Below are 10486 nucleotides of genomic sequence, written 5' to 3'. Positions count from 1 at the left end.
GTGGACCTAATTATTATTATTTTTTTAGTTTTAACATCAATCATGTTTTGATACCTTTTAGATTCATAAAGGATAAATATTAAAGAATAAAAAATTAATTTAAGCACATTTATTCTTGTTTCATATATTCTATTTAACATTTTAATTAATTAAGTTTCTGGATTGACAAAGATATCATTAAAAACCTTAATTTTATTGGTTGAAAAATAAAAGTAGTTTAATTTTAATTGGTTATGTCAATTTTCTATTTGAATCTAAATTCTATTAGAAAGAATAGAGGAGGGGAACACTGGGTTCCTACACATCACTATCAAGTTTATGGCTTCATAAAAATATCATTTAGAATTTTAATTTTATTGATAGAAAAATAAAGGTAATTTAATTTTAATTGGTTATGTTAATTTACTAAATTTTCACAAAAAAATATTATAAACAACTTTATTCGATGTATCATATTTTGTTTTATTATTATTATTATTATTTTTTTTTTTATCAACATTAATCTGATAACAATCAGTAGTTTAAGTAATAATTTTAGAGGCTGCAAATCAAATCATATAAAACAAAATCATAAATCAAAAAGATAATGTAACTTTCTTTTATTTTTTACAACAAATGCACATAAATTCAAAATGAAAATACTTTTTCCTGGATAGCAAATACTAGAAAAGAAAATTTCTAACATGACACACACTATATGAAAAAAATGAAACTTTTTTTAGCATTCGTTTATATTCATAATCAAATATCTTTCTATTCGATAGAAGACATCCAGAATATTGCATTCAGTAAAAATTTCCCAAATCCTTAGGGTAGAAATATGAAAACTGACAAAAATTAGCCCTACATAAGAAAACATTTTTTATTTATTTTGTGAGCAAAAACTAAGATAAAAAAAAAAAAAAAAAAAAAAAAAACCCATTTCCATAAGAAAAGCCCTAAAATCTCAATATTCTTGAGGCAGAAATATGAAAACCAATAAAAATTAGATAAAAATAAAGGAAATTTGCAGTCCCAATTTCTAAAGTTCACATATACAATCAACATTCAACCATCAAATTTAGAGTTGAATTCTCCGATTAGGAACTGCACAAGTAGAAAAATAAGTACAAACATAGATTTATATATAGCAAAACTATAAATTCACAGAAAAGCAAAAGAATCAGAAAAAAAAAAAAAAAAAAAGAAAATTTACAAACAATTTTACAAGGACCAGTCCAATAATGTTATTAATAATAATTTTTATTATATATTTTATTTTTTTAGAATAAAATATCAATTTTAATAATATATCTTGTTGTTTTTTAATTATAATTTTTCTTAAAAAGTTATATAATTATTAAATTTTTTTATTTTATTATTTCATAAATACTCTTAGATTTTTAATAATATAAAAAATTCATAATTTATAAAAATATAATATATATATATATATATATTAATTATATATATACATTCAATTACTACTAAAAATGAGTAAAAATCAACGAGTATAAACACACGAGTATAAATAACAAGTACAAACATCATGTAACGTATGTTCACAAAACTAGTGCTATTTAAAAGGCTATGTATTATCTTTGGTAATATAAATATTTTATCATAATCATTTTAAAGCTATTAAATTTATTTTGTTTTTTTTTACTTTTACTTCACATTGTGCTCTCAAATTTCTATTTTAATAGTACATATTTATTTTTATGACAAATATGAAATTCACATTTAAGTTATATTTGGTTGGACATAATGTAAGATAATGTAATTAAAGATGTAATACAATAAAAATGTATTGTAATAGAATGTAATCAATATTCTACTACTATATTTGGTCATGTAATTGAAAAAAATTTATGGAATGTAATGACCATTCCATTTATTTATTTTGTAGATATGTAATATAATTAGCCATTACCACTGGGATGGAAGCATCGCAATTTTTTTGTGGGTACCCAACCCGCAAAAACTAACTTACAGCAGATTTAGATATTGATTAAATGGGTTTGGGACAAGGTGAGTATCAAATTAACTATCCACCATGGGTTTGGCTTGGATATGAGTATAAAGTTGCGAATACCCTCTACCCACAAAAATCCATTGTTTAATTTAAAACTATTAAATATAATAAAATTCAAGTGAAAATTTAAGTGTATATTGGACTTAGTATTTTAGTAAAACTAAAATAAATTAAAATCCAAATCTAAAGCTCCAAACTCTAATATCATCAAATACCGAAAAAAAATAATAATAATAATTACTCAAAAAATATATTAAATGACTAGAATTTTAAAATTGTCCTTCATTCATACTTTTTCTTTGCTAGTCTTACCGTTTATTTTCATCTCCATTTAAAGCGGGTTTGGTATTAGTTCAATGAGTGTGGAATAGGTGCGGATATTAAAATTTTAAACCTATAAGAGTATGTTTATTTCAAAAGCAATTTTAAATGAGTTCGTTTTAAGCGAATTTAGGTATGGATAACGTAAATTTTGCAGGTACCCATCCCACTTTCATGTCTAACCACACCCACCACCTCAACCACTACTACCATATCATTATTAATATAAAAGAAATATTTGAACCAAAGTTATTCATTATATCAAGCTATTAAAGGCCATTTAGATTTACAAAAATTATTTGGACAATAAATTAAAAGAAAATAAGCCAAAAAATATAACATAACAAAATAAAATAAAAGTTAAAGTGATTGAAATTTTCTTTTACATATAATTTCATTTATTTTTGTTGAAAAATTAAATTACAATATAAAATAATTGGTATTTTGATCTTTTTTTTAGTGATTTTGCATTTTATTCTTCCTATTCCTATACTGAAATAAAAGAATAATTAATAATATAGTGGCGGCGGTGGGGTGATAGTATATGGTACATTTTGGATTGATTTTGATTAGGATTCAACTTTCAAGAGAAATGTAATAGAATGACAATTACGTAGCTTTTTGGATGGAATAGCAAATACATCGTTTTAAGTAATGATAATTACAATTGTAATACTCATTAAATTATGGAGTAAAAGCAAATTTCATCCAAACATTGCAATCAACTCTATAATTTAATATCCATAGTTGATTACATTGAACCACACATAGCTTAATATTTTCTATTTTATCACTTTTTACTATAAAAAATTTTAGATATATAAAAATATATTCATATTTCGTGTTTTAAATATTTTCAAATTCTATCCATTAAGTAATATAATTTTTAATGATTTATAAATTACCTTTCACAAGTTTTTCACTTATTTTTTATCTTAACATAAATAAATTATTAAATAATCAAAAGATAATATTGTACAAATTGAAGCGATAAGGATAAAATTGTCAACAGATAGCAAAATAGCATCGCTCTAATTAAAAAATACTAAATGGTTAAAATAAGAAAACACTGTTATGTAAATAGTGTTTTTCCACTCCCTTTAAATATATTTCAGAAAATAATTTTAATTATTTTCTCATTTTTAATCATGCTAAACGATAATTCATAGTGGCTTATGGGGAATAGTATTTGCGCTTAGTTTATGTAGTTACTTTAACTCTTTTTTTGGGCTAAATATATAAATGCACTCATAAATTTATGGCATTATTACTTTTTACGGTAACTCATTAATTTAATTTATAAAATTACACCTATTAAATACTTTAATTTGCAAAATAATTTTATTGAATACTTCAACTTATAAAATTAGATCAATTAAATTCTTATTAAATAGTTACTCCTTCCATTTTTTTTATTTAGAGAAAACAGAAAAAGCTTTTGGATTAAAAAAATTAGTTAAATTAAGTTTTCTCCTTAAAATGCCCTTCATTTCATCTTTAATTATGGTAACAATAGCTGACACAAAAGGTGTCCCAAAAAATGCATTTATTGCCTACTTGCATCATTTGGATATCACTTCCAACCTTCTTTATTAGCTCTTCTGGCTTTATTAGAACGAGGACATTTTACATAATATATGCATAAAAACGAAAAAAATTTTGGAGCCAAATTAAAAGTCAAATTTTTGAACTTATTCATTGAAGGTCACAAATTTCCAAAAATTTTTGGCCAAAATAAATGAGGCAAAACTTAAAATTTGACTCTAACTTGTTTAAACTTGAATAATTTTTCAATTTAAATTCAAAATTAAAAGCAAAGTTTGGTTTCTCCAAATTTAAAAGAAAATTCAAAAAGTAGTGCTCAAATGCTACGACCAAAATAAAATAGAATTTGGAGCCAAATTTCTTGAGTTTACAATCAGACTCTTCGACTTCTAAATGTTGACCACATATAAATGGAATTACAATTAATGATGTGATTCAAATTGTCTACAATATGAGTGACCTCCTAAAATTCGAGTTTTAATGTGCGTTTGAAGGCACAATTTTTTAAAAAAGTGCACACTAGCAAAATGTGTGACAACTTCACATTTTGAAAAGTGCAAAATTAATAATAATAAGGCACAACGTGGCTTACAAAAGAGTATAACCATTATAAGGATTTGAAAAAGTGCACAACTAAGAATAACAAGGCTACAAAATGACTTACAAAAGTACACAACTAATAATTAAAAGACAGAAAATGACTTATAGAAGTTCAAAACAGTTAACTAACACAGAGAAAAAAAAAATCATTAAAGTGCACATGTACTAAAAACATGGCCACAAAATGACTTATAGAAGTGCACAACTAATAAATAAAAGATCACAAAGTGGCTTATATAATTTCAGAACCGTTAACTAACACAGAGAAAAAAAAAACATTGAAAAAGTGCACATGTAGTGAAAACATGGCCACAAATTAGCTTACAAAACTGCACAACTAATAATTAAAAAGCCACAAAGTGGCTTACAGAAGTTCATAACTGTTAACAAAGACAAAGAAAACAAATCATTGAAAAAGTGCACAAGTACTAAAAACATGGTCACAAATCGTTTACAGAAGTGCACAACTAATAATTAAAACCCACAAAGTGGCTTAAAGAAGTTTACAATAGTTAACTAACACAGAAAAATAAAAAACTATTGAAAAGTGCACAAGCACTAAAAATAAAAGGCTACTAAGTGGCTTACAAAAAAACAAAAGATAATTAGAAAGTGCACAATTATTACCAATAAAAGTCCACATTAACCCATTTATTGTCACATTCTTACCTAGATTAGCATTAATAGTAGCAAGTGCGTCCTTCATAACTTTTCCTACTGGATCATCTATCTTATCACTTGCAAAAGGATCTTGAGAGTTAATAAACTTCCTACTTTTCATGGTTCTTGTGTAGGAGGTTGGGTCTCATCTGAGTCTACGAATGCTTGATGACCACTACCTTCTGGCGTATCTTTACTTTTTTTGCCACTTTTTTCTTCAATAGGTGTTTCAAGAATCTCAGAATACTGACCCGTTCCTTGGTGAAATTGCTCAAATCAGCAATAAAAGACTACACCTCTTTAATTTTTACACTACTTTTCCATGTTTACTCAATGCTTTTATCTAACTTTTCCACCAATGTGGCTAAAAGAGTAGTAATTGCATCCAATTTTTTCAGAATCTCAACATTATTGTTTGCAACTGAAGGCACTCTTCCAGCCCTTCTTGGAAGAGTAGCTGGCTCATTTAGTGTACGATTTTCATTTTTGGATCCTACTACAAGACATACAAATAAGGGCTAAGTTTATATTTATATTGTCAAATTTATAAAAACAACCGCTGTTACTAAAAAACAAAATGAAAAAGCGAGTTGATAACTTGTCACTTGAAATACGCGTGCATTAAATGCTAGGAATATTTATGTCTATCACTTTTCTTGATTGTTGAGCTTCAATATTAAAAAACACATATACTCCAAGGGCTTTCTAGTCTTCTTAACTTGGGTTGCATCCCAAAGTTACTATGTAGAGTAATTTTCTCTATATAAAAAATACACCCAAAAAGGAAATTTTCTCTAAATAAAAAAATGGAGGCAATAAAATTTATGAAAATTTTAGTTTTAAAGTTACGTTAACGACTTAAATTGATATGCTGTAGGTAAAAGCCAAAAATTCTAAAACTATTGTTGTTTGTGTGAAAAAGTGTAAAATATTATTAAAGTTTACAAGTTCAAACGCATGATAGGTCATCCATAAAATTAATATTCCTTCATCATTAATGTTCTGATATAGAAATTAGGCATGGAGTGTGTTTGCTTTACTAAATCATTTTAGTTTTCTTAATATTAGTCATTGATCATTTGAATGAAATTCTAAATTTAATTTTCTAATTTCATTCTACCTTGCGCAAGGATTTCTTAATTAATACTAATAGAGAACAATTAGAATATTTTTCCTTATTTATCTAGGGTGATGAATCTTCTCTTAATTACACAAGTATCTCCATACAGTTCCTATTATGTCCAAAAAATCATTGCTCATTATTCATGAATGAATAATGTGAATGAAGAATCAAAACATAACCATCCCTATACAAGATAACTTAGTAACTTCAAGTCAAAGAATTACTTACACAACCATCACTTGAGTATTCCATAGACACAGGTAACTCTCCATATGGAATTCTCATGCAGGTTAATTCAGTGGACTTGTTTAAATGACAAGCACCTATATATTAGTTCTATATTTCACATATATCTCAGCCTATGAGAACAGCTGTTTCCCTAAAGAAAGAACATAATATATACTACTCTCAACAGCTTTAATCATAGTCCAATAATGAGGAGAACATTGACCAGGAATATTTAGAGACATTGCTTTAATGCAAATATAAAACTCATAATTATAACCACATTATAATTTATTTCGCAAAGCAGTATTGTCTTATGGACTTTATCTTTTACTAAGATTCAATCAATAGAATATAAAAGATAAATAAATAATGCGTTTTATTAATAATAAAATATTTATTGCATGAAATATTATATCCAAAAGATAAACAATGAAATTGGCTATAGGGCATATAACTAACATACTTGCTCATATTAATTAAATTAAGATCAAGAACATAAATCTTATTTCTAATGTCCTAGAGAATATGTTTTAAAAATCAGTATAAAACAATTATTCTCTACTTGGTCTAGTTAGATACATACAAAGGCACTAACACTATTATTATAAAATATGTTGAAAATTTTATTCATTTAATGCAAATCTCCAATTAAATACATAGAAATAATTGTTCAAAGAAAAACATCAAAACTATACTATTACATTTGCATGGTTAATAGTATATCTCTATCACTACTATCCAAGGACCAAGTGTCAACTAGTGAAAGTGTCAGAAGCCATAAAGAAAAAAGTGTTCTTCAATCTTCCTTTTATTTTCAATAAAATTTGCACATTGTTTCTACTTTTGATTTCTCTTTTGCCTGTAATATTTTTTAATATGCACAAGTTTGCCACAATTATTGCACTTGGCTTTCTTCCAATAATTTTTCTCCAAGTGAGTTGTCTTGTTGTAAGTAGAGCATGGTGGATATTTGCTTTTCTTCTCACCTTCTTTGCCATCAGTTTCTCTTTTAACGTGATGATTTTGACCTCAAGTGCTTGTTAGAATAATTTCTGTTTGTTTTTGTTTAGCATGAAAGGCACCTTCAACAGCATCCTTTTGTCCAACAGCTTTTCTTTGCTCCAAAGCTTGAAAAGCATTGATAAGTTCAGTGATGGAGAGTTGTGAGAGATCCTTGGAGCCTTCAAGGAGGAAATTTTAGCTTCAAACCTCTCAAGTAGACTCATAAGAACTTTCTCTAAGATTCTGCTATCATTAAGATCTTCTCAAAGCAATCGAATCTGGTTATCAATATACTCATTGACAGTTTCAGATTCTTTCATTCTCAGAATCTCAAATTCTCTTTTCAAATTTAGGACTTACATCTCCTTTGTCCTATCACTTTCTTGAAATTCTTCTTTGATCTTATACCATGCTTTTTTGGTGGTGCACAAGCCATGATTTTTACAAAAATGGTTTCTAAAATAGTGGAATGAATACAAGAAATGGCTTTGTATTTCTTCGTATGTTCTTCACTATGATTCTTCATTTGTGCAAGTGTTCGGTTGTTGGGCAATGGTGGAGATTCCCTCCAAATCTCTACAAGTTACTAAAGATCATATACCCTGAGATAAACTTTCATTTTTATAGCCCAAACTAGATAATTCTCACCTGAAAAAACAGGAGGTAATTGAACTAAAAAACTGCTAGAAGCCATTGAAAAAAATTATGAGGTGTTTATAAGATCTTTTGATGAGGTTGCCTTACTTGTTTTCACTCACTCATTGTCCCTTCAAGAAGGAATGCTCTGATACCAATTATAAAAGGTAATGGGAGCAAGATAGAAAGATAAGTAAAAAAATGAGAGACTCTAAGAGATGAACTTCTCTCTTGTTGATTCATTTCATTAGAAAATCTCAACTTATATAGGAGTTAAAGATACATAGTAATAAATACAAATACATAGTAATAAATACATTCCCTTAAAAAAAAAAATGTATCCAATAAAATATAAATATGACTTGATACATAGTTCAAGTCTTTTATTTTTTTCAAGTTTCATAATTTCCAAGACAAATCTCATATGATCTAACAATATGGATGCAATAGCGTGTAATACAAATAATTTTCATGAGCAACGAATTGAAATGATTAGGAGTTGTCATGTTATGTGAAATGATATGGGATTTTTTATATATATTGTTAATGCTAATATGTGCGAATTATTTGTGAAGTTGATAAATGTGTGAGTGTGAGAATGATGATAAGTAGGAAGGCCTCTAATTAGACATGACCATGGTTCCAAAACTGCCTGTTTTGGTTTCAAAATCGTCAGTTACGGTTATAAAAAAGGTGAAACCGGAATCGAACCGCTTTTAGGCGGTATCTAAGACGATTTTGGAACCGCCGGTTTCAATTTTATCCCGATTTCGAACCGAAGTTAAATAATATATTTTAAACTTTTTAAAATGCTCTTTTAGATTTGTAGCTTGAATAAATAATAATAATAATAATAATAATAATAATAATAATAAATATTATTATTAAAAAAATTAAACCAATTTAATTTAATAACGTAATATAATAAATAACTTTTGGTTTAAATATTACTTTTGTATTAATAATGATGTGGTGGGGACAGTGAAGTAGTGGTTATAGTGGTGGTGATGGTGATAGAGTAATAGTTGTGGTGGTGATGATGGAGGTGGAGTGTTGGTGGTGCTGGTGTTGGTGGTTGTGGTGGTGGAGCAATTGTTGGTGGTGGTGATATGCTAATTACATTACATATTCTCAAATATAAAAAAGGTATGATGATTATGGTTCTCTCTATTTTCGAAAAGTAACTAACCTTTGGAAAATATTTTCCAAGGAAAAATATTTTTCAAATAACTAATCTGCCGTTGGTTGCAATATTGAAAATTAGTTAAAAATATTAAAAATTTGTAACTTATAAGGCTATAAAATATTAATAATAATAAATATTTCGTATTTTAAAAATTTTATCGTTAAATATGAGAAGCATACAAAAAAAAAAAAGCCAAATTATGGAAGTCATTGGTGGTGGTCGTGGTGGCTAGTGGTAGTAGCTACCAATGATTAATAAATTAAAAAATATAGATTTATAATGTTATAATAAGTTTATTAGCGTCTGAAAAATGTTTTTCTTTTGAAAATGGAAAATCACTTTCCTTAAAAATGACTTAATTTTCCATTGAACAAGAAAATATTTTTCGTTGACTTATTTTTCCGAACATCCCAAATAACGAAAAATTATGAAAAATATTTTGTTGCAATTTATTTTATGAAAACAAACATATTAATGAACAATATATTTTTCATTGCATTATAACTTTGATTACATTATAGTGCATTACATCTAACCTAAAGTGTACCAAAATACTAAAATTCCTCTAAGATCACCATACTAGAAGTTTATACTCAATCTCTGTAATGATATTCAAATTGCTAAAATTACACAAAATATGAAATTTACATTATAATAGCATGAAAAAGATAAAAATGTTCCCAACATCATTATAGGTAAATTTATTTACATAAACTCCAAACACCATTTCAATCTTACCCAAAATGAACTTCAAATTGCAGAATGAATAATACTCAACATGTCATATAAGGGGAAATGCTTGAACAATTCTTTCAAACATCAAACCACTTAAACAATTCTTTCAAATCCTCTAAATGACTAAAACATCCCTCTGTGAGGTTTTTGCATTTATTAACCTTATATAAATAATAAGCATCAAAGTTATTTTTTCATATTAATATTCATTGTAATTAAGTTCATATAATATTATTTACTTATTTATTTATTTATTATTCATTGGATTCTATATGGGTTGGGAATAGGGTGGCCATATTATGGTTCCGGGAACCGAAATCGGTGGTTCAAACCGGTCCCGAACCATAACCGGAATCGGTGGGAACCAGAACCGGTCCGAACTGGAATCGGAACTGGAGATTTCCGTTTCGGTTCTGGTTCTAGTTTTGTTGGAACC

The sequence above is a fragment of the Jatropha curcas genome, chromosome 2, assembly GCF_041381405.1.
Source record: "Jatropha curcas cultivar XTBG-Jc1 chromosome 2, XTBG_Jcur_1.0, whole genome shotgun sequence".
NCBI classification, from domain to species: domain Eukaryota; kingdom Viridiplantae; phylum Streptophyta; class Magnoliopsida; order Malpighiales; family Euphorbiaceae; genus Jatropha; species Jatropha curcas.
This window is presented reverse-complemented; position numbering follows the sequence as displayed.